We start from the raw sequence: 24,470 nt of genomic DNA on the forward strand, positions 1-24,470 counted from the left end.
ATATATTTATAAATTTAAAAAAGCCCTATTATTACTATTATTACCTATTTTTATAATGCTATTTTTCATAAAACAGGATTTCTCCGGGTATATATATATATATATATATATATATATATATATATATATATATATATATATATATATATATATATATATATATATACAAACTTTAATGCACTTATCAAAGTAAACCAAAAAAAAAAAAAAAAAAAGTCAAATATCAAAAGTTTTAATGATAAAGGTTTTACTTTCAAAAAGGGGGATTCAAAATATGTAATTTAACTTACAATCTGTAAAGGACTGGAGGAAGTGGAAATCAGGATTAGCATAAAATAACTTCTTCAGAATCAATCATACATGTGGAAATGGGCTGAGAAATGGACAACTAGTTCTGATTTGGCTCCAAAGAAGACAGGAACCGTGTCTTCGTGGCAGTTTGTCTGGTGATTAAGGGATGACGGAAAACTTCCTTACCTTACAAATGGTTTTTTATTCTGATTCTAATTCTTCTAATTATTCACTTTAAAATAACTTTTAATTATTACACATCAACCCGCACCATTTGTGTTCTGACATGCTGGGTTCTGGTGCTCATGTGGGCGATGCAGGTTTGAGTCTGGTGTGTGTTGTTTTCGATCCACTCTCAAAATAATCAAAGTGGCAAAAGGCCAAAAGGAAAGGGCTCAGATGTTGATATGTTTTTGGATGGTGGTGATGGGAGACAGCTGTGTACGGGATGTGGCAGGTGAGGCGAGCAGCTGCCGCCCCCATTGTCCTGAAACGAAATGCGTGACAGATCATCAGCCTCCCACACACAGACGCCCATCACACGGTAGCTGTCCCGATGCATGTAACGCGCTGGCTTCTCTTGCCTCATGTTGTGTTAAGACTAATATCATTTACTGTAAAACTCCCAACCTAAACACACATGGTGTGCATCAGTGGCCGTCGTCACTGTGGGTCAACATGGTGTTTCTTTCTCACTAAAATCTGTTTTCGGTTTTCTTTCAGTGCTGGTTTGATAGGGTGAAAGATCATTTTGCATGTTCATTCAAAGCATTGAGTTCCATTGTTTAATCCACCTTATTATATTAAAGGGATAGTTCAGACAAAAAAAAAACTTCTGTCATCATTTACTCACAAGTTGTTGCAAACCTGTATGAGTTTCTTTCTTCTGTTGAACACAAAATAAATTTTGAAGAACGCTGGTAACCAAACAGTTGATGTTATGCATTGACTAACATAGTATGTTTTTTTCATACCACACAAGTCAATGGGAAAATTCGGTCACACTTTATTTTAGGGTCCAATTCTCACTATTAACTAAACATTGACTTTTGCCTCAATTAACCCCTTATTTACTGCTTATTAATAGTTTATAAGGTAGTTGTTAAGTTTAGGGTATTGGGTAGGATTATGGATGTGATGCATTATATGTACTTTATAAGCAGCCAATATGTCAATAATAGACATGCTAATAAGCAAGTAGTTATTAGTGTGAATTGGACCCTTTACTAAAGTGTTACCAAAAATTCAGACAGGTCTGAAACTTGAGGGTGAGTAAATGAATAACCTCTTTAATATAGCAGTATAAGATGTTTAAGTGTACAAGAACAAAACATATTTTCACCACAATGAACGTATGTTATAAAATCCTCAACTATTATTCTCTACTTCTAGTCTGAATGCTTTTAACTCTGTTTGTAACATATGTAGGCCTATAATTAACGCTTCGGGGCTAAAACTTATCATCAACAGGACAAACTTAAGGCCTGCGGTGTTAAATATTCCCTCGATCGCATAAATGTCTACACACAATCTTAATTATGTCTTCAAAAGTAGAAATGAAGAAAGCAAAACTACTCTATATTTGGATTTCCACTTTAAAAGACGAGGACGATACAAGTGGCCGATTGGAAATGTTCAATGCGGGGACAGAAGCTGCTCCACTGTCTTGAGCAGATAAGAGACCAGCCATCAGAAATAAAAAAATAAACTCAGATGATCAGCGCTGTCCTCAAGCACACAGTGGGAGTGGATCAGAAACAAACAGAAGTCTTTGAATATGGCTGGCTTTAATATCTCCCGCACTGTAACATCAGTAAGGTGACATTTCAGCGGCACCATCAAGATCCAACACCGGCCACGGCGCTTCAGCAATCAATTCTCCATGCGTAATGGCCTGCTAGTGTGTACGACATGAATCAGGCACGACCGGACCTCCTCTCCACCCTCCTTTTTTAAGAGGAGGACATTATTTATTCTGGAAAAGAGAAAAGGTCTGATAAGGCAGAACGCATGGAACTTAAGGTAAAGAGGGGAGAGATATCAAAACTCCTTCATTTACATAAAAAATACTACATATCACTAACAAACTCTACCATCCCAAATCTAATCTATTTATTATCTAATAAATACACTGTATTCATCAAAAATATATCAGTTTTCACAAAAATGTTAAGCACCAACACTGATAATGAGCAGCAAATCAGCATTTTAGAATGATTTCTAAAATATCCAGTGAACTTATTGTTAAAACTAATACTTGTGTTACTTGGAATGTAATAAACTGAAATAAAGACAAAAAACTTTTTATTTCATGTAGCTAAGCAACATTTCTCATTTTCATTTAATTCAACTTAATGCATGAAAACAACTAAATAAAATGTAATGAAATTAAAAATAATTAAACTTTAAAAATAACAACAAACAGAAAATCTCAAATGAAAACTCATTCAAAATATTAATACAAATTGTAATCACATCTTAATGATACTAACGAAGGATCATGTGACACTTAAGACTGGAGTAATGATGCTGTAAATTCAGATTTTGATAACAGAAATAAATTACATTTGAAAACATAAATCAAATACAAACCAGCTATTTTAAATTGTAATATTACTTTACAATTTCAACTATAATTGGAAAAAAAAAATGTTTGAAGGTTAGTGTACAGAGGAATGTTTTTCTTTCCTCTGGGGTTTAAAATCAAAATGAATATCAAAAATGTGGCATTTATGATTCATCTGACTGAAATAGATCAGATTCTCTAAACACTTCTTTAGATGTCTGATGTTTGGATCTTTATACTCTGGTCAGGTGAATTATGTTGAGAAGCGACGAATGCCAACCGTCTATCAACAAACAGAGCCACTCGTTCTCCTTATTTCCATCTGTATACTATCACAGGGCTGTCAGCACAAGGATTGGCCTGCGCTTCAGCGGATAAAAGGAGAAAGATCCTGTTGAGTGAATAATCTGGGCAGTTTACAGAGAGAGGAGCTGGTGTCAGCTTGACAGAGTCGGGGTGCACACAGGTTTGAGGATCCACACACAATCCCATCGCCTCTTCAAGTTTGGACGGGTGAATGTGAAATCAATGGTACATCCATGCCAGAGATTGTTTGTGTGGGTCTCACTGGCTCAGAAATGGAATAAAACTCACATTTCTCGCCTTAAAGAAAACAGAATGCGGCTGAACTTGCTTTTTTTAGTACAAACTTGCATGGATGGGTGTATTGATTTGACATCCCTGAAGTTTAACAGCTCTTGATGTACAGTATATGTAGCTCTGGAATACAGAGAATAATGGAAACACTGAACTTTCAACACTTTTCAGCAAAAATTAAAATAAATTACAATTTACATTATTTTAAATTAAATAATAATTTTAAGATAAAAACGCCTCAGAGTCAAAAGAACCTCAAATCAAGTATGACTAATATTAAAAGTGATGTTAAACTCATTACACAAACTAAGTAGAGTGAGATTCATTGTTTGACCTGCAGGTGGCACTATTACAAAAAGTCTCATTTAAAACTTGTCAAAATAATCTTGGGTAAGAGAGAACTGAAAATTCAGCTGTACACCACAGGAAACAAATCACATTTTAAAATATATTGTCAAATAATAAAATAAATAAATTATACTGAAATCAATTAATGAGAAATTATTGGCAAAAAATAAGTCCTTTATTCATATATGAATATTCTTGTCACAAAAGGTAACATTTTAAGTTTATTTAAATAATTGTCACTTCAAGACAACAATTTCATATTTCTATTTTTGATGTTAACATGTTACTAAGCTAACAATGTAATACTGTAATTTAAAACCACACAGCAGCCATAATATAGCCCGTTTTAATCAAATTTTACTTTTTAAAATTATACCATGACTACGTGGAAGGTCGGAGTTTAATGCATTAAATAATAATAATAATAATAATAATAATAATAATAAAATATGCATTAAATAAAGATTTATTCATCCCAATGCCTTAAAAAATTATAAATAAATTATAATGTTGAAATAAAAATATAACAAATGATGTTAAAACAGTTATTGAAAAAAATAATGATTGGGAAAACCTGCAGTAGTATCTCAGATGTCCTTTATTTCTAATGATACTTCTCAGTTAGACATGCTTGTCACACATATTGCACAATTGTCTCTATCTCGCCACTGTTTTGGTGTGTGTTGTAAGTCTATTGACACCCAGTGTGTGAAGGCAAAGTTGCAGAAGAGCTCACTCTCAGTAGGAAAGCAGTTTAAGCTCTGCTTCTGCCTCCACTTCATATGCAAAAGAGAGAGAAAAGCACTTTCCTCCTCAAATAACCTAAAGTGACAACAGCGGCAGGATCACGGCCAAGTGCGTGGTGCCACTTGGTAATGTATAATGCATTTAGCCTCTTCTGTGGCCTTGATTTTGCGCATTACAGGGGGAAATGAACAGGCAGCAAAACAAATGTTACTTTTCATTCTGTTTTACATACAGGGAAAACACAAGTCTTTCAAGTTGCCTCTCTCTCTCTCTCTCTCTTTCTTTCTGTATGTCTGTCTATCTCACAGAGAAGTGAATGAACAGAGGAGATTAAACCTGGTAAACACAGACAAACTGAATATAGAATAGCCCCAAAACGACTTTGGACACTTAAGCCTGGGTTATTACTGTTGACTATGAATAAAACTATTCAAAACATTCTTGTTAATTGAAATAAAGCTAAAATTAAATAAAAATATATTATTTATTAGACATATATACAGTGCTTTAAGTGACCCAAAATAGGTGCCGGTACTCTATTATAGTAAAAAAAAATTGATTTTTTGTTTTCTCTTTGTTTTTGATGACTCCCCTCATCTCCTGAGGTAACAACAACTATATTGAAGGGGTTTTATATACAGCAGTCAACAGGCGCCCTTAATAATAAATCCTTCTATTAGTTTGTGGATTTACTTGAGCTAGAAAGAACTATACTGAACATAAATAAAATGTGCAAAATGATTTTTAATAACTCCCGAACTGACTCAAATGATTCGCGAACCCGCTACGAACTCCCGAACTGACTCAAATGATTCGCGAACCCGCTACGAACTCTCGAATTGATTCAAATGATTTGAGATCCCCAAACTGACTCAAATGATTCGCGATCCCCAAATTGACTCAAATGATTCGCGAACCCGCTACGAACTCCCGACCTGACTCAAATGATTCGCAAACCCTCTCCGATTCCTCGAATTGATTCAAATGATCTGCGAAGCTGCTCTGTACTCCCGAACTGATTCAAATGATTTGCGATCCCCAAACTGACTCAAATGATTCGCGATCCCGCTCCGAACTCCCAAACTGACTCAAATGATTCGCGATCCCCAAATTGACTCCAATGATTCGCGAACCCGCTACGAACTCCCGACCTGACTCAAATGATTCGCGAACCCACTCCGATTCCTCGAACTGATTCAAATGATTCGCGAAACCCGCTACGAACTCCCGAACTGACTCAAATGATTCGCGATCCCGCTTCGAACTCCAAAACTGGTTCAAATGATTCAAGCTCCATACGTACACTAAAATCACGTTCTGGGTGCACGGAGAGGGGGCGGTATGCTCAAGAGCTATATTTGGAAGTGGCGGTACTGAGTACCTGTGTGTACCCGCCCACTTAAAGCACTGCACACACATATATATATAATATATACACACACACAAATATACACACACACACAAACACTAAAATTACTAACTGAAAATACATAGGCTTATAACTAAAATTACATCTAAAAAAATAATAATAATAATTTAAACCCTAATATTTAATATTTCTTATATTCCAAAAAATCCAAAGCACAGAAATTTATTACAAATGTAACTGAAAAAAAGCGTATTAAAAACATAGAAAAACAAAACAAATGTATATAATAGTACATCCAAAACAAACAAACAAACAAAACAAAACAAAAAATACTAACTTCTATAAAAAATAAAAAAAAACCTTGGAACTAAAAATTAAACTTTAGACAAAGACATAAAAAATAACTCAAAACATTAATAAAATATATAATAGCAAAACTCACACTGCCATATGTAAAAAGCTAAAGAAATGTGAAACACATATAAAATTACAAGAGATTTTAAGCAAAGAAATAACAAAATAAAAGCGAATTTAAAATATAAATAAAACCTGTAGTAATATACGGTTTAAATAATACTAAAATGACACTGACTAAAAAAAGCAAGAGATGTCAAAATCTGATAAATTGCTATAAATTCAACAAAATTAATGCTAAATCAAAACATTAATAAAACTTAAAGTTGTATACAAACAAAGTTAAAATCACACTGAGAAATCATGAACGGCATGGTACTGAATAACAAAATATCAAACAAACTATTATCTTTTTATTGTTTTACCACTTCAAACCTTTTATTATGAAATGTTTTGGTAAGAAACATATTCTTTACAATAAATTATATTTGCTTTAATTTGTTATCTAATGCAATGAAATTCAAATACTTTAAATCATGTCTTAAATGCCAAAATACCTTTTGGGCCACCATAGACATTAGAGCTAATGATCATTTCTTAAGTCATTCCCTCACTAGTGCACCAGTGGTGTTCCTCAGGCTCCCGCCCTCACAGCGTCTCTTATTAAATAAGCATGGCTGAAGGGTAGCTCCCAGACCCGTGCGAATTTAGGGCCTGTTTGGTTTGAGTCTTTAGATTTTATTAGATTGAATCGAGACTTAAGCTCCATAACGGTGCTGTAGTGATCCTCCCAGACAGAGGACCCCGTCCCCCCACAGGACCGCCTGTATCAAAACACGGGCCCCTTTGAAACCCACAGCAAAGTTCTCTCTCTCTTTCTCTCTCTCTCTCTTTCTCTAGCCTCATCCTACAATAGAAACCAAATATCTTGGTAGTCATTTCCTTTTTGAATCAGTGTTTTTAGCTATTTTTTATGGTTGTTGAACCAGCTAGATCTTTATTTTCAGAATAAAATGTGGATGTGTTTGTCAATGTAAGGGTGTTTTGGGACTGGGTCTCTATGATAATCCCTTTTCCTATGTGTTATATTTAGTGAAAATATCACTTAGAAATTAACAAAATATGTATGTTATAAATATGTTTTAGGGGAAAAAATATAATTTAAGCTACTGTTCAGTAGTGGGGTTGGTAAGATTTTTTAATATTCTTAGTAGAAGTCTCTTCTGCTCACAAAGGCTGCATTTATTTGGTAAAAAATGCAGTAAAAACTGTAATATTGTGAATTATTATTTAAAATTAAAATAACTGTTTACTATTTGAAAATATGTTAAGATGTAATTTATTCCTGTGATGTAAAGCTGAATTTTCAGCATCAGTATTCCAGTGTTCAGTGTCACATGATCCTTCAGAAATCATTCTGATATGCTGAGTTTACATCTCACGATTCACAGTGAGAAAAATTCCAAATTGTGAGATAAAAGAAAAAATCAGAAAAAAAACAGTAATGCTCAACTTAGCACTTATAATCATTACAGCTGAAAACATTTTAGCACAGACTCTGTCTCTAGACACACAATGAGCTGACCAGAAAACACACTTGCTCACTCACACACACATGCGTTTGCAATGAGCTGCTGACCACACACACACACACACACACACACAGAGGAATGTGCAACACCATGCCTGTGATTCGGACCACGGGAGCTCATTGGGAACAGGCGTTGTTCCAGAAAGATCTGTGTGGCCGCCCACTTCTTACATCATCATGCCATTCTGATCACACTCACTAATGCTCTCAGCTGCGCCTCTATGACATCATTTCCTGCCCCAGCTGGGTCTGTGTGTGACATAAACCTACACCAGAACACTCTGATAGCTTTGGGTCAGGCTTTTATGGCAGAATCTGAGGGTTATACACAGATGAAGATCCAGCTGTTAGTGTGAAAGCATCATGAAAAAAATCCTAATAGCCTTCTCTCTGCTTCTCATGTTAATGGTATTTTACAGATTCGAAACAAAGTGTACAATACATTTCAGATCCATATCAGTTCCTGTTTCTTTAGTATATTTGACGCTAACGGGTCCAGGTTTGGCTAGTTTAGTCTCATCAGTTGGCACCTGCTGGCAGATGCTGGAACTACAACATTCTCCATTCACAGCTGATCAAAAGTATTTATTAGTCAGTGTTTACTCCAACGCTATCTCACGACCAATTCGTACGTATTTTTTACGAGGTGGCTTATTCGTACGATTTTATATGACCCCAGTGACGGTTAGGTTTAGGGGCGGGGTTAGGTGTAGGTCATTCGTACAAATTCATACGAATTATGCAAATCGTTAAATACGTACGATTTGGCAACAATCGTATGAATTTGTACTAGTGTGGTCGTACGAATTCGTACGAATAAACCTTGTGAAAAATTTATGAATTGCCGTTAGATCGGGTTGTTTACTCTGATTAATAAAATGTATCATATGTTACAAATAAATAATAAGAATTACTCACTGTCAAAAAAATTATCACTAAAACTGTCCTGAGCTGTAAAGTGAATAAACAAATAATTGATAAAAGGCTTTTATTTTATTTTTTTCTTATATAAATCTAAAATGTATTATATACATTATAGTTTGAGGTTTGTAAGATGATGATGATTATTATTATTATTTTGGTCTCTTGCCAAGGCTGCAATTATTTGATTAAAAATACAGTAAAACAGCAATATTATGAAACATTACTACAATTTAAAACAACTGTTTTCTATGTTAATATAATGTAAAATGTAGTTTATTCCTGTGAGGCGAAGCTAAATTGCTAAATTTAGCATCATTACTCCAGACTTCAGTCACATGATCCTTCAGAAATCATACTGAAATATTTTTGATTATTATTAATACTGAAAACAGTTGTGCTGCTATATATATATATATATATATATATATATATATATATATATATATATATATATATATATATATATAAACTGTGATACATTTGTTTTAAAGATTCTGTGATGAATAGAATGTTTTGTCATAGAACAGCATTTACTTAAAACTGAAATCTTTCATAAGACTATACCCACTTCTCCCTCCAGAGCGTATGATAATGTCTGAATAAGGTACTCAGAGTCTGAAGTCTCTCCCTTTCCTTTCAAATCAAATATTTATCTTTCATATTTGGAGTCCCTTTACTATGAGACACATTCTCATCTCAAGCGTGTTTTGCAGCTCAGATAAACTAGTTGCCTCTTGATAGAACACAATTAGCATCCAAGACAGACAAGTCGGCCACTTCTCCTGAAGTTCGTAAACTTCACAATTTCCTTTTTGTTCCACGGCATGAAAATAACTCACTAACAGCCATACGTTTTCATTCTCCTGCTTCTGCGGAGGACTCGAAAATGAGACTTTATGTTTCATAAACGCTGCATCTCAGTGGCTTCAATAATCCTGCAAATGAAATCGATTCTCTCTCTCCCTCTCACCAATTCAGATCCCAGCTGGGTTTCCCATATGTGGCCGTAATGAGGAACGGCAAAGTCAATCCCTTATATCGGCATCCCTGCTAAAACTCAGCAGAACATCCAATCCTTCTGTAATTACCTATAATACAAACAGACGCACTGTGTCAGCCACCTATTTTTTTTAATAAAGTCATCTGTATTTCCATAAATATTGACGCATGGATTTAATGCAGTTCATTATATGCTTCTCAGAGGTGTGCTGTATTATTCAGAAAAGAAGTAGTGAACCCAAACAGTGCAGAAAGTAAACACGTTTGTTGTTCATATGCGTATATTTCTTTGTTTCATCTCAAAATCCTAAGTGTAAATCTCAAGATACAGTCAATAATGATTTTCCCAGAATACCAACAACATTTCAAATTGTTAATGCTGCTCCACTGCCTTCAGAATTGGAAAAGAAACTGATTTTCTTCACAATTATCTGCAAGGTCTGCCGCACCTTTCTCAGAAATGGCTCGTTTCATGTGCATTCTACCAATTGTGAACAACTGTGTCATTTTTTGGCTGCTCCGGCCTCACAAATTAGATTATACCGACCCACTCACACTACAGCATCTCTACAGGTTTAAACTCAGCATGAAAACCACTTCCTATTGATTAATGTTCTCATTTCCTGTGTTTTCAGCCAGCGCATGTGGTCAGAACTGCCTTTTGTTTATTCCATAAACCTGCATCTATTTGCATCTTTAGTAATTAGTGTTTTAAAGTAAATAGAAATTGAAAGAAATTGAAATCGGTTTTGATTGTTAAAATATCAACCTAAATGAAAAAAAAAACAAATCTCCTCATTTCACTTCCATTTACAGTATGGTCCCATCAGTTAATGTTAGACAATGAATTAACTAACATTAAATAACAATGAACAAAATGAAGATTTGTCACGCAACAACTTCTTATGCAAACAAGATTACGAGAGGCATAAGTACATTTTATTTATTCATTTATTTACAAAATACAATTTTAAATGTATTAAAACAACATATATTTACACTCTAGAAACAGTATTGCATTGTGGTGATTTGTGCATGGTCAAACGCCCACTAAGAAAGTGTACAAATCTAGTTTGTTAAACTGTTTTAAGTTAAAGTGAAACACTACAGGCAAAACTTTTTTGGATGTTGGATTGTGCATTCAAGTTTTATTCCTATCTACTGGATATTCTGTAGATATTTGTTCGTGTATCAAATGCCTGATTTAAATTAAATTTTATTCCCCAAAACACGTTGAAAATTTATTTAATTTTACTGTGTGGAATGTTTTTTCTAATTTATGGAATAATAAAAAGTCACATCCCAAATTTGTTAACAAAATGATAAAATATTTTATCCTGGCTTTATCCAATGTTCAGATTTCTGCTCTGGAAATGTATGCAAATGAGTGCATATTCAATTAGATAATACCTCCTTTGCATATTGAAACATGACAGTTTAGAAAACATGCTGTTAAAACTGGTAAAGTATGGTGACTTCAGTTTTATCCTAGTGTCTTGCCTTAAAAATAATTAGTTTATCAATAGCTTGCATCAAGTGAACTCCTCCTAGAGTGAAAAAGGCATGATGTGAAAGCGGAGTAAGGTGAGGTGTGTGTGTGTTTATTGGCAGTCAGTCACCTCAGAGGTTTCAGGTTAGATCATCTCGGCATCCCGTGCCATTCTGCCCTTGCAAAACGACCCAATGCTGGATTCTGCATTGAGAGGAAAAATCAATTATTCGACCCCCTGTCCATTTCACAGCTCAACACTGGGGTGAATTAAAGACCACTTTATAAGCATTTCCCACAATGACTGGCATCGTGCTGCAACACTAACTGCTGCCTTTTCCCTTTCTAGTGCTAAAGACGCCGCTAATGTGCTTCTTGTTGACAGGGTGAACATTCCCTGTCCACTGCAGCCAGCGTCCTGACAGCGAGGATGTGACAGCACTAATGGAAGCTGATTACCGGGAGGCATCTATTAATTTACCCCTAATCACAACAAAGAGAGAGGCAGCACTTAACAGCTGTGAAATAGCAGCCGCTGTTCGGAAATGAAGCCTGGGGAAAAGGCCGAGGACATATTACCTGCCGCTATTGTGCTGATCATCAACCCGGCTTAGCCGTCGGTAACTCTATAGGCTACATTGGCCATCCCCTTTACCTGGGAGCTCTCAGTAAGTGGTGGGAAAAAAGCACATAAAGGCGATTGGTTTGCACGTGGAGTGCTGGAAAGATTGTGATCCAAGTGAGAAGCTGACAGTAACAGGTTTAAGCTCTCTGGCTTTATTTGTGAAGGAGAGGGGATTGTCGCTCTGACCTGATTGCGAGAGGTTGACTTCCTATCTGCTTTTGTTTGAGAACAAAGTGTCCAGATGACCTTTGCTTTGTGAGGCTGAAGAGAAGAGAATACTGTTAACAAGCACATGCCAAGCCTCCTCTGCACATGCTCCTTGTAAGAGAAGACAGTGTCGGATAGGATGAATTTAAAGGGATAGCTCACCTACAAATAAAAACGTGGGCATCATTTACTCACCCTCATGTTATTTCAAACAACATTTCTTTCATTGAACACAAAAGAGAGGTTTATTGCTCTTTTCCGTAACACAGATACATACGATGATGCAAGCTCCTAAAAGAACAACAAAGCATAATAAAATATTATCATAACAGTCTAATATGGATTACATAATCAAATTACAAAAATTAAGCACTTCCAACTAGATTACATGTTAAAATGCTCAGAATTAGATTACATTCACTTTAAGATTGCATGATTACTGTACATATAATTGACGCAATGGCAGTAAATTATTCATAATTTGACTTTCTCTCTCTTAAAGGATGCTATAGAATGCATTGATACAATATTTTTAATTGTTCTCTGATGTCCCCGGAGTGTGTATATGAAGTTTTATGTCAAAATACCCCACAGATCGTTTTTTTTTAAAGCTTGTTGAAATTGCCACTTTTAGGGTATGAGCCAAAACATGCTGTAATTTATGTTGTCCCCTTTAAATGAAAATGAGCTGCTGCTCATGCCTCCCTTTTCTGACTAGTGCGGAGCTCGGGCTCACGGGCAGACTACCGGTGTTACGGTTTAACTGACTTTACATTGCTTCCAAATGCAATTTTTAACTATCACATTCCTATTTACGATCATTTTGGTAGCACACATAAAAGTAGCATTAGTGAAAACAGGCAGAGCCAATGGTAGCTTTAGCAACATTAGCCTTACAGAGAGCCAAGAAGATCTTTTGGAAAACAAAATATGATGGTTGATGTTTACTTTGTCTGCAGTCTGGATTTTTGTGCATGAAGCGTTGGTATCGATCCTTCTTTCAGAAGCAATATTTGCACAGCTCCAGCGCTGCACTGACCCTCGTTTGTGAGGCAGTCAGGTGTAAAATGTTAGCACAAATGCATAGGACTTTCCATTTGTTTTCGAAAATTAAAGTTAACCCTCATGTCCTCACTGGTTTATGGAGACTCCTATGTTCGTTGGTGTATCCCAACACACAACACTTTTAATCGCTCTTTGGCGCTGACATTGTATCTCCAGCAGTTGCAGAAAGAGAACAGTAATGGCGGACTGCTGCTACTCACTCAAGTGTGTGTATACGCTTATAGGCCAGAAAGCGTCACAAATGGGCGGGACTTTCACTGACTATGTCATCATAGTAGTGTGGAGAGAATGTTTATGAATTATTGGGATTATAAAACAATAAGTGGGTCGATTTTTTTTTCACACACTACGGCCACACAACTGTGTTCAAACACTGTATAAAAGTGATTTTTGCATTCTATGGCACCTTTAAATTTTCCTTTCTAAAACTGTACCGATTTTATACATTTATAAAGTCTTCCACCCTTTTATCAACTATGATAGTTATCCTGAAGGTCTTTTGTGTTTTCATTTTCTTATTCTTGCAAATTGTCTGGAATGAGAATAATTTGTGCTGTTACGTTTCTAAGCAATCAGACTTACTGTTTTAAACTGCCAAATGACAAAAACACACACTAAACCTCTGAGGAACATCACGCCAAGTCTGAGGTTATTAGCATGGCGTGATGTTTGTTGTGCCAATGTCGCCTGTTCTCCAGCCCTTCCCTGAAGGACTCTCACACAATTACAGATCACAGGACATCTCTGCCGCTGTTAGAGTGACTAATAGGTTTTATGGGGCCTTTGGGAGTCCTGTTGTGCCAGCTATTGTGGAAGTCATGAGTTATATGATCTTACAATTATAAATATACACAAGGCGGATTTCCCTTTCTCCTAATTATCTTCCTATTGTGTGACGCTTGGCCAAGGAGGGGCACTGATGCCGTAAGCTGGAGAAAGAGACAGAGAGAAAGAGTGAAAGAGAGAGAGAGAGAGACATCCATAGCCAGATTTGGCTAGTTGGCAGCAGCTTCCAGCCAGAGCACAGTTACCTTTTATTACAGTCGTAATTAGAAACTCACGCTGCCAGCATCATGAAAAGAGGCTTTTGAAGTCATGCGCTCACAGGGTGTCGGCTGGAACCAACCGGAGGCCCAAAAAGTGTTCAATTAACGGAGGGAGGCAGAGCTCTGGGCCGCTGTAATATGACAAACAAGCCAGAACATTCCGTTTGGCGTCGTATGAATTAATCAGTCAAACAGCGGTGGACATGTTGGGCTTACAGACGTTTGATTCATTCCTGGGGACTGATGAGGCTCGTGATTAAATTAGGGAGCTCTTCAGCAGCACGTCTGAGGGGGGCAACAGAGAGGTTTTTGAAAGAGTTGAATGCAGGCTGACAGGCAGATCGTCTGGAGGGGCTCAGACCCCACTCAGAACCGCACTAATTACCTAATTACTGACACACACACAACAGCTGCATCTGCTTGACCACACACACACACACACACACACACACACACACACACACACACACACACACACACACACACACACACACACACACAAATGCATGTATGAAGGTAATCATTTGCTAATGCATTAAAAGGGATAGTTCACACAAAAAGAAAAGTTCTGACATCATTTAATCACCCTCAAGTTGTTCCAAATCTGTAGTTTCTTTCTTCTGTTAAACATAAAAGAAGATATTTTGAAGAATGTGGGTAACCAAACAGTTGCTGGTCCCCAATTACTTGCATAGTATTTTCCCCCACATAATATATGAGTTTGGTTGACTTTTGCCTAAATAAACTCCTAATTTCCTGATTATTAATAGTTAGTAAGGTTTGTGTGGTATGGGGTAGGACCATATCTAAAATACAGTCATGCAGAATAAGGCTATGCTTTTTTAACGCACTAGTAAACAGCCATCCACTGTGCTAGTAATATGCATGTGTGTCTTAACTAAGTGTTACCATGAGTTTTTACGAGTTACACAGCATTTTCCCGAAAAAAACATGTTGTTCCTTGTTGTTTTGACATAAAGAAACACACAATAGTGATTTCAGATTCATAAGTGAATCATTCATTGAACCGATAAATTTTTTTTAAAATCACAAATCACAAATTGCATCAAATGATTAATTTGTGAATTAGACTAATCCAATTAAAGCAAAAGCAAACGACTCTGATTCAGTCCATCATTGCTTAAAGTGAACGATTCCTTAAATCATTTGGCTTGCTCAGAAAACTTTACTAATTGATCACTGTTGATTAACTGTTCATTAAATGAAAGAAAATTCGATTATGTATCAATAACTGAAAGTAACAACTTATTGATGTTATGATATATATATATTTTTTTTTTGCACAGGAAACTAATTTGAGCTTTTCCATCTTGAGCAACCAGGGTTATTATCATTAACTAAAACTTTTAAAGCCTTTTTTTATATTATTAAATAAAGCTGAAATAAGATAAAATATAAATATTATATGAAAGCTAAAAGAAAATGCGAAGTAAACTAAATTTTAAGCACTAAGATTATTAACTGGAAATAAATAAAATCTAAAACTGGAATAAAAGCTAATTAAACCTAATAAGAACAAAAACTTATAAAAATGACAAAAGCACACAACAAAATGACTCAAATGTAAACTAAAATGAAAACTATTAATATATGCATTCAAATATTTATAAAACTATATAAATCGCTCTAAAAATAACACAGCGACTAACAGTGTAATTCTGTCAAAATATCCTGAAGTAACTGAAATGATCCCTCGGGAATCTCTCCTCCTACAAATCACTGACCCTGATGTAATACATTTCGTTTCCCAACATAAATCAATAAATGAGGAAAAGTGATCTTGGTTTAAATATGAGCTGCTCTCAGACCAAAGGGCAAGTTCATTATTCAGCTCATTTACATTAATGATGCCTGTTTCATTCAGCATTGGGCTCAGTTATGAATCTAAACATCATTGGTGTCATTCTGGATGGAATAATTCTACCCAACCGTATCTAACTTTGTGTAAAACCAGGGATCAATATGAACCAAAAATAAAATTAAAACCCTTAACGATATGTAATGTTTAGTACATTTCTGAAGCATCAATGGAGGATTTGTGTATATGTCATAATACGACTGCAATATACGATAACATAAAATAATATCCTAAAAGTATTAATCAAAATATTAAATAATAATAGTGCAAATATATCAAATAGGTTTAATTTCAGCCCATAAGTTGAGAATCTATTCACAATATAAATATGTATATTATGTATAAATATAAGTATAATGGACTTACATGTTTGGTGTGGTGAATCTTGTGTACACACTATCTATTTACAATGCCACTCTTGCAGATCTGCGTACAAACACACTTTTGCCATCTATAATTGAACTCTGGCAAATTTACATATTTATTAATGTGATGATTGTTGCAATGTGATGGCCTTTTGCAGCTGTCACACACACACAGTGATTCACCTTCGCGTGAAGCTTCGAGCTCACTTGAGCGACCAATAAGCCACTTAAGCCTGGTTTCCATGGCAACTGCACAGAGGCTTTTAACAGGCTGTTTCTTCGCCATCCGTGTCTACTGTATTAATGAGATAATTACACGAGCATACATACTGACTGCTGTTTAGAAACACTGGATAACGATGCCTATTTACATAAGTTAATTACGACAAACTGAGAAGTCAATGCCTCAGTTTGTTTGTGCCTCTGTAAAGCGCTCAACCTGAGTGAAGCTGAGAATCCTGAATACTGAATAGCTGTTGCATTTAATACAGCTGTGATGAAGAAGTGTTAAGCATCTAAATGGGAAATTTGCCCTTTAAAATGGTCATTTAAATGTTCCTTTTTTTTTTTTAATTATAAAACGTGCAGCTGAATTTTCAGCATCATTCCTCCAGTCTTCAGTGTCACATGATCTTCAGAAATCATTCTTATGTGCTGATTTGCTGCTCAAGAAACATTTCTGATTATTATCAGTGTTGAAAACAGCCGTGCTGTTTAATATTTCGGTGGAAACCGTGACACACTAGGTTACTAAAGGCTAATTAATAAAGAAATGAATACTTTCATTCAGCAAGGATGCATTAAATTGAACAAATGTGACATTTATGATTTTACAAAAGATTGTTATTTGAAATAAATGCTATTCTTTTGAACTTTCCTGAAAATCACCACAGAAAAACTGCATATTAAAATATATTATACTAGAAAACTCTTACTGTAATAATAATAATAATAATAATTGTAAAATGTAATAATTTTAATTAAAGTCTTGACTGATTCCAAACAAATTCAAATCTAGAACCCAGATTATCACACAGACTTGAAACATAACTATTTTACTAAGTAACCATAAAAGCAAAGCGCTATTGTTATTGAAATTCATAAATATGGCGATTATCATTTAAAATCAATAAGCTGCTATGTTGCATGTCATCCATCATGTCTAGGATTTGTCTCTTTAAATGCATACGTTTATATTCTTAAAGGAACACTGCGCTAATCACTCCGCCCAAGTTACGTTAGCTGTGCTCCTACGCCTAGTGAGAATATAGTTCCCAGTATTTATACGATTAAAAATGGTCTCTGTCTCATATAGCCTTGTTATTTGTACACGCTGTGACTATACAGATCACAACATGTTAATAGGAAAATGTTTGCTTTATTTTGTCACTTATTGGGATTACTATGCTACCATTATCAATTTACATCTAGTCTTTGTGCTAAGCTAGGCTAGCGGTGGGTGCCTCAAATAACACTTACAGAACGCACAGAAATGAAAAAGGTATGTATGGACTTATCTAACTCTGGGGGATACTGTGAATAAGCTAAAGTCCCAAAAAGTCAGAGTGTTCCTTTGACTAGGAGATTTTCTCATTAGATTAGATTAGATTAGATTAGATTAGATTCAACTTTATTGTCACTGCACATGTAGGTACAAGGCAACGAAATGCAGTTAGCATCTAACCAGAAGTGCAATAAGCAGTAAGTACAGAATAAAGGTCTATAATATGTACAATAACTATACAGGTAAGTATTATGGACATAATTTACAGATATTAAATACTATAAGCACGATATACAGATAGGTGTACTATGAACATACTATACAGATGGGCTATGTAAAAGTGTATGTACACTATAGGCAGAACTATGAACATAATTTACAGTATTGCAATGGACAGTAAAGTGCATAGAAAAAAAAATATTTCAATGTGCAAATGGATTATACATTGTTCCTGGATGAACAGGCAGTAGTGCAAGTAATAACAAGTTACTTTTTGCTTGTTGTGAGTAAATAAATAAATCAGAGTGTTGAAGAGGGGGAGGAGTCTATGTGTGGTGTGGGGGGAGTTGAGGTGTGTCAGAGGGCAGAGTTCAGCAAGGAGACAGCTTTAGGGAAAAAGCTGTTCCTGAATCTTGTGGTCCTTGTCCGGAGGCTCCTGAAACGCCTTCCGGAGGGGAGGAGGTTAAACAGTTCGTGGTCAGGGTGAGAGGAGTCCTTGAGAATGCTGCGAGCTCGACGTAGACAGCGTTTCTTCTGGATGTCCTCAAGAGCAGGAAGCGGTGTCCCTGTGATGCGCTGGGCAGTTTTCAACACCCTCTGCAGTGCCTTGCGGTCAGCCACTGAGCAGTTCCCATACCAGACTGTGATGCAACTGGTCAGGATGCTCTCGATCGCACACCGGTAAAAGTTCACCAGGATGGTTGAAGACAACTGGTTCTTCTTCAGTGTCCTGAGGAAGAAAAGGCGCTGGTGAGCCTTTTTGACGAGGCTGGAGGAGTTTGTGGCCCAGGACAGTTCCTCCGAGATGGTGGTTCCCAGGAACTTGAAGCTGGAGACACGTTCAACAACCATCCCGTTAATGTGGATGGGGTCATGCGTGCTTCCTTTCTTCTTCCTGAAGTCCATAATGAGCTCCTTGGTCTTATTGGTGTTAAGGAGCAGGTTATTGTCAGCGCACCATGTGGCCAGGTGCTGTATCTCTTCCCTGTAGGCAGTCTCATCGTTGTCACTGATGAGGCCAATCACCGTGGTGTCGTCTGCAAACTTAATGATGGAGTTGGATCCATGCACAGGCTTGCAGTCGTGGGTGTAAAGGGAGTAGAGGAATGGGCTCAGCACACAGCCCTGTGGTACGCCAGTGTTAAGTGTGATGGTGGTGGAGTGGTTGTGGCCTGACCGAACATGCTGAGGCCTGTTGGTCAGAAAGTCCATAATCCAGTTGCAGAGGGAGCTGTTAATGTCCAGGTCTCCAAGTTTTGTGGTCAGCTTGGAGGGAATGACGGTGTTAAATGCTGAACTGAAGTCAACAAACAACATCCTAACATACGTGTTGTTATGGTCCAGGTGTGTGAGTGCAGAGTGCAGCACTGTGCATACTGCATCCTCTGTGCTCCTATTTCTGCGGTAAGCAAATTGGTGTGGGTCCAGTGTGGGTGGGAGGCAGTCTTTGAGGTGTGCTAGGACCAGTCGCTCGAAGCACTTCATAATGATGGGTGTGAGTGCTACGGGGCGATAGTCATTGAGGCAGGTTGGGGAGGAGTGTTTTGGTACTGGCACAATGGATGTGGACTTAAAACATGTTGGCACAGTTGCTTGGGTGAGGGACAGATTGAAAATGTCTGTGAAGACCCCTGCAAGCTGCTCTGCACATGCCCTAAGCACACGTCCAGGAATGCCATCCGGGCCAGCAGCCTTGCGTGCGTTGATCCGGCTCAGTGCAGTGTGGACATCTGTGGAGGTGAGTTTGAGAGGTTGGTGGTCTGAAGAGGCTGAGATTTTGGTGGCCGTCTCCTTGCTGTCGCTGTTGAAGCGAGCATAAAAGTCATTTAGCTCGTTAAGGAAGGAGACGTCCGTGACTGTTGGTGTGGAGTTGCTTGACTTGTAGTCACTGATAATCTGGATGCCCTGCCACATGCGTCGGGGGTCAGAGTTGGAAAAGTGTTCCTCTACCTTCAACTTGTAGCAGTACTTTGCCTTTTTGATGCCCCTTTTCAGGTTAGCCCTGGATTTACTGTAGGCCTGAGCGTCGTCTGACCTGAAAGCGGTGTTGCGGGCTTTCAGCAGAAGTCGCACCTCCTTGTTCATCCATGGCTTCTGATTAGGGTATGTTGTTATCTGTTTTTCTGTTGTTACACTGTCAATGGTGGAGTTGATGTGATCCAGTACAGAGGAGGTGTAGATATCAATGTCCGTGTGAGAGCCACAGGCAGCCTGTGAAGCAAACATACTCCAGTCAGTGTGTTGAAACCTGTCTTGAAGTAAAGAGTCTGCTCCAGTTGGCCACACTTTGATGGTCCTCACTGATGGCTTCACACGGTTGATGAGGGGTGAATACTTAGGGGTGAGAAACAAAGAAAGGTGATCAGACTGTCCGAGGTGGGGGAGGGGGCTCGCGATGTAAGCTCCATTAATGTTTGTATAAACATGATCCAAAGTTTTGTCTCCTCTGGTGTGGCAGGAAACATGCTGGTGAAATTTGGGGAGTACTGTTTTTAATTTGCAGTGATTAAAATCACCCGCGACAATAAAAGCAGCCTCTGGGTGAGCAGTCTGTTGTTTACTAATGGCTGCATGAAGTTCGTTCAAAGCAAGCTTGGCATTAGCATCCGGTGGAATATAGACTGCGGTTATTATGGTGGAAGTGAACTCCCGTGGCAGATAAAAAGGTCTACATTTAACCATGAGAAACTCTAGGTTAGCTGAGCAGTGTCTCCCAACAATGACAGTGTTCGTACACCAAGCTTTGTTGACATAAATGCACAATCCACCACCTCTTGTCTTGCCTGAGTCATCTGCCGTTCTATCTGCCCGGAGCGTGTAGCGTCCTGCTAGCTCAATGGCATTGTTGGGTACGTCGCTGTGTAGCCATGTTTCTGTGAAAACCATGACATTGCAGTCCAGAAGTTTCTTACTGTGGGTGATGCAGAGTCGTAACTCATCCATTTTGTTCACCAGTGACCGCACATTAGCGAGAAAAATGCTGGGTAAAGAGAGCCGGAGCGGTGTTAGCTTTAGCTTAGCTCTTAGACCTCCGCGCTTCCCCCGCCTTTGTTTACGATCCCGACGCCGCCTGCGAGCACTTCCGCCCGGCCGGGTAGAGTGCGAAGCTTCGGGTGTTCTAGCGATCTCAGGGATGAGTCGAAGATTGGTGATAAAACTGCTGGTAAAGTCCTCACCGATATCCAAAAGCTCCTGTCGGGTGTATGATGTTAAAGCAAAGCTGTTCAGTACGAACAGACCCGAGATGAGCAGGAATAAAACTGCAAAATTGCAAAAACTGGAGAGACGCTGAGCCTCGCGATGTGTTCGCGCCGCCATCTTGGTCACAAAGGAATAGGAACAGGAAATTAAAACAGGAATAGAGCAGATCTATTCCTTCTATATCAGACGAACAGAAACAGACACCTCTAAAGAGCAAGGCTTGGCCAGGGGGTCGAGGAACCTTCCCATGATGCCCCCATGCTGTGCACCCAAGCATTGCATCCACGGTCGGGAGAGACGCTCCCTGCTAAGTTTGAAAAGACCAATTTTCAGCTAATATGAAGGTCGTGACAGCGGCATAAAAGGCCTGGTAGGACATTATAGTAGCGGAATTGTAAATATTGGTTAGAGACAGACACAAACGGAGGGGAGGGCTGTGGGAAATTTCCATACAGCCCGCTGCGGCACCACTGGTGGCTCACTGCGGCGGAATAGATTTTCCATTCTACTGTGTCACATTAGATTTTCGGAGGTGCTGGGTGGCAGGTACATATCATTAGTAACACTTTAGCGTGGTAATGAACCTTTTTATTTATCCTCCACTCTCCTCATGAATGCATAAGGAGTCTCTCTGTGGCTTCCCCCCTGGAGAGAGAAAGAGAGAGAGAGAGAGAGAGAGAGAGAGAGACAGCACTCATGGCCTTTTGAATGACTGCTTATGGTGACCAGAATGCAGGGAACATCGAATACTGTAGGGAAATGACTGTAGAGCTGCTAAAAACACAAATAATAAAAAAAAAATACACACATATATACATAACACACATCTCGGACTTCATGGATATAGTACAAACACGGCAGTGCAAGTTACACACAAACGTTAAGGATTAAGGGTTAAGGATTGTCAAAATCAAATCAATAACTGATTTGGAGAAATGTAGCATTCCATCACTTTCTTCTGCAATGGATGCTCTGCCGTGAATGGGTGCCGTCAGAATGAGAGTACAAACAGCTGATAAAAACATCACAATAATCCACAGCACTCCAGTCCATCAGTTAAAGTCTTTAGAAGAGAAAAGATGCATCTTTGAAAGAAACAGATACATCATTCAGATGTTTTCAAGTTCAAACCTTTGGGTCCTGATAAAAATGAGTCCTCTTTGAATAATACTGCTTTCTCCAATGAAAAAGTTATCTCTCCTGAACCAGGAGAGAAATATGCACAGACCAAGCATCATTTACAAGTGAAAACCGATTTTTATGTGAGAGGACTTTTTCACTGAAGGAAGCATTATGGATTTATGGATCACTTGTGGATTATTGTGATGTTTTTAATCAGCTGTTTGGACTCATTCTGACGGCACCCATTCACTGCAGAGCATCTTCTGGTGAGCAAGTGATGGAATGCTACATTTCTACAAATCTCAAAAACAAAAACAAACACATCTACATCTTGAATGGCCTGTGGGTGAGTACCTTTTCAGCAAATGTAATTTTTTTATGAACTATTGCTTTAAAAATAAAAATTCCAAAGGGAATATTTTTGCATCAATGCCATTCACTTTTGGTTCCCCGAAGAACATTTCAGTGAACCGTTTCTAAAACAACCTTTTTATTATTATTATTATTATTATTTTGAAGAACATTTAAATATTTTTAAAAAACCTTTTCTGCTACAAGGAATTTGGCACATGGAACCATCAATGCCAATACAGATTTATTTTAAATACTGTAGGTTAATTTTTTTTTTTTTTTTTTCTTTTTTTAAATGTGCTAAGGAGTTGTTAGGTAAGCCATAATTTTAAACTAGCTCCCTAACACTGTTAACAACCACTGCAGCAATTCCACAAGCTTCAGATCCAGTAAAACAACCCAGCCACAAGCAATCAACTGACCTCACTGTTGTGGGCAGATCACAAGCTAAATGCCCCCTGACAGCTCTCAAGACCCCCTCCGTGTGGCTTTAAACGTGTGAATGGATCCCCTGCCTCAGCATCTGTGGAGAATCAGGGATGTCACAGGCATTACATGACAGTCTGCATGCCAACAATCCACCTGACCATTCACACACACATTTTAAAGACAGTTTTTCCAAATGACATATGAAATTAGAAATAAAATGTATAATATGAGAAAATTGAAAAAATGTCCATACTTGAGTCTACTTTAATATGAGTTTAAGTCAGAACAAGGATTTAATTTGAATTCATAAGCTAAGGTTAATGATTCAGTTCTCACAAAAAGTGAACCACAAGTTATCAGTAAAGTTCCAATGAGTAAGGCATTTAAACCCATGTTGCTTCACAATGACTGTCTTTGTGGGGTAAAAACACTTAATAAAACTATATTCTTAATGATTAGTTGCTTTATTTTCTAGTATTCAGTTTAGTGATTGTTACTTTTAATATTTTATCTAATGCACTATTTGCTTTTTACTTTCTACAGCATGCATCAATATTACTAATGCTCTTTGTGAGGAAATCATCTATGCACATAATTTAAATAAATCTTCTTAATATACTATAAACTAAACGTTTATTTCAAAATAAATACACATGAAAAACACTGTGTAAAAACACGTCGTGTGATGATTCAGTTCATTTGAGTCAACTTAAATGACTCGTCTGAATCAACCATTTCACTAAATTGATTCAGACTTCTTGATACATATGAATATCATACAAAAAACTGGATTGCATTTGCCAGAATGTGCAGTACATGTTTAGAGCTCCTTGCATGACATTTCATATCACACAATGCAATTCACACAATCCACTTTTGATTTCCAGTGTGAAAAATGCAATAATGAAAGCACTGCAATATTTTTTGCAGACTCAACTTCTAAGACTTAACACAATTTTAAATGAAGTGCTGACCGCTTATAATCAACTTGAAATTAATTTGGATATATTCATCTATTTTTTTGTGTGTGATGTCATCAAAGCCATTCAGTACATATTTATCAAGCAGGATGAAATGTTTAATTGATCAAAAATTAAAACCAAAAAACAGCAGAGAATTCATAATATTGCACATACTTACTGTTTAGTTTGTGTGGTTGTTTTCCCTCCAAAATGGTGTCAC

At 37.3% G+C, this 24,470-nt stretch overlaps 1 long non-coding RNA gene across 1 annotated transcript; it reads right to left on the reverse strand.

Moving 5' to 3' along the window:
* Positions 1–1,828: 1,828 nt before the first annotated feature.
* On the reverse strand, positions 1,829–24,470 carry LOC128022046 (uncharacterized). The gene is made up of 3 exons (XR_008185843.1): positions 24,429–24,470; positions 23,282–23,382; positions 1,829–2,266 (listed from the first exon to the last, which is right to left on the reverse strand). It is a non-coding gene; the product is annotated as an uncharacterized LOC128022046 (long non-coding RNA).

This window comes from Carassius gibelio, chromosome A11, assembly GCF_023724105.1.
Source record: "Carassius gibelio isolate Cgi1373 ecotype wild population from Czech Republic chromosome A11, carGib1.2-hapl.c, whole genome shotgun sequence".
NCBI lineage: Eukaryota > Metazoa > Chordata > Actinopteri > Cypriniformes > Cyprinidae > Carassius > Carassius gibelio.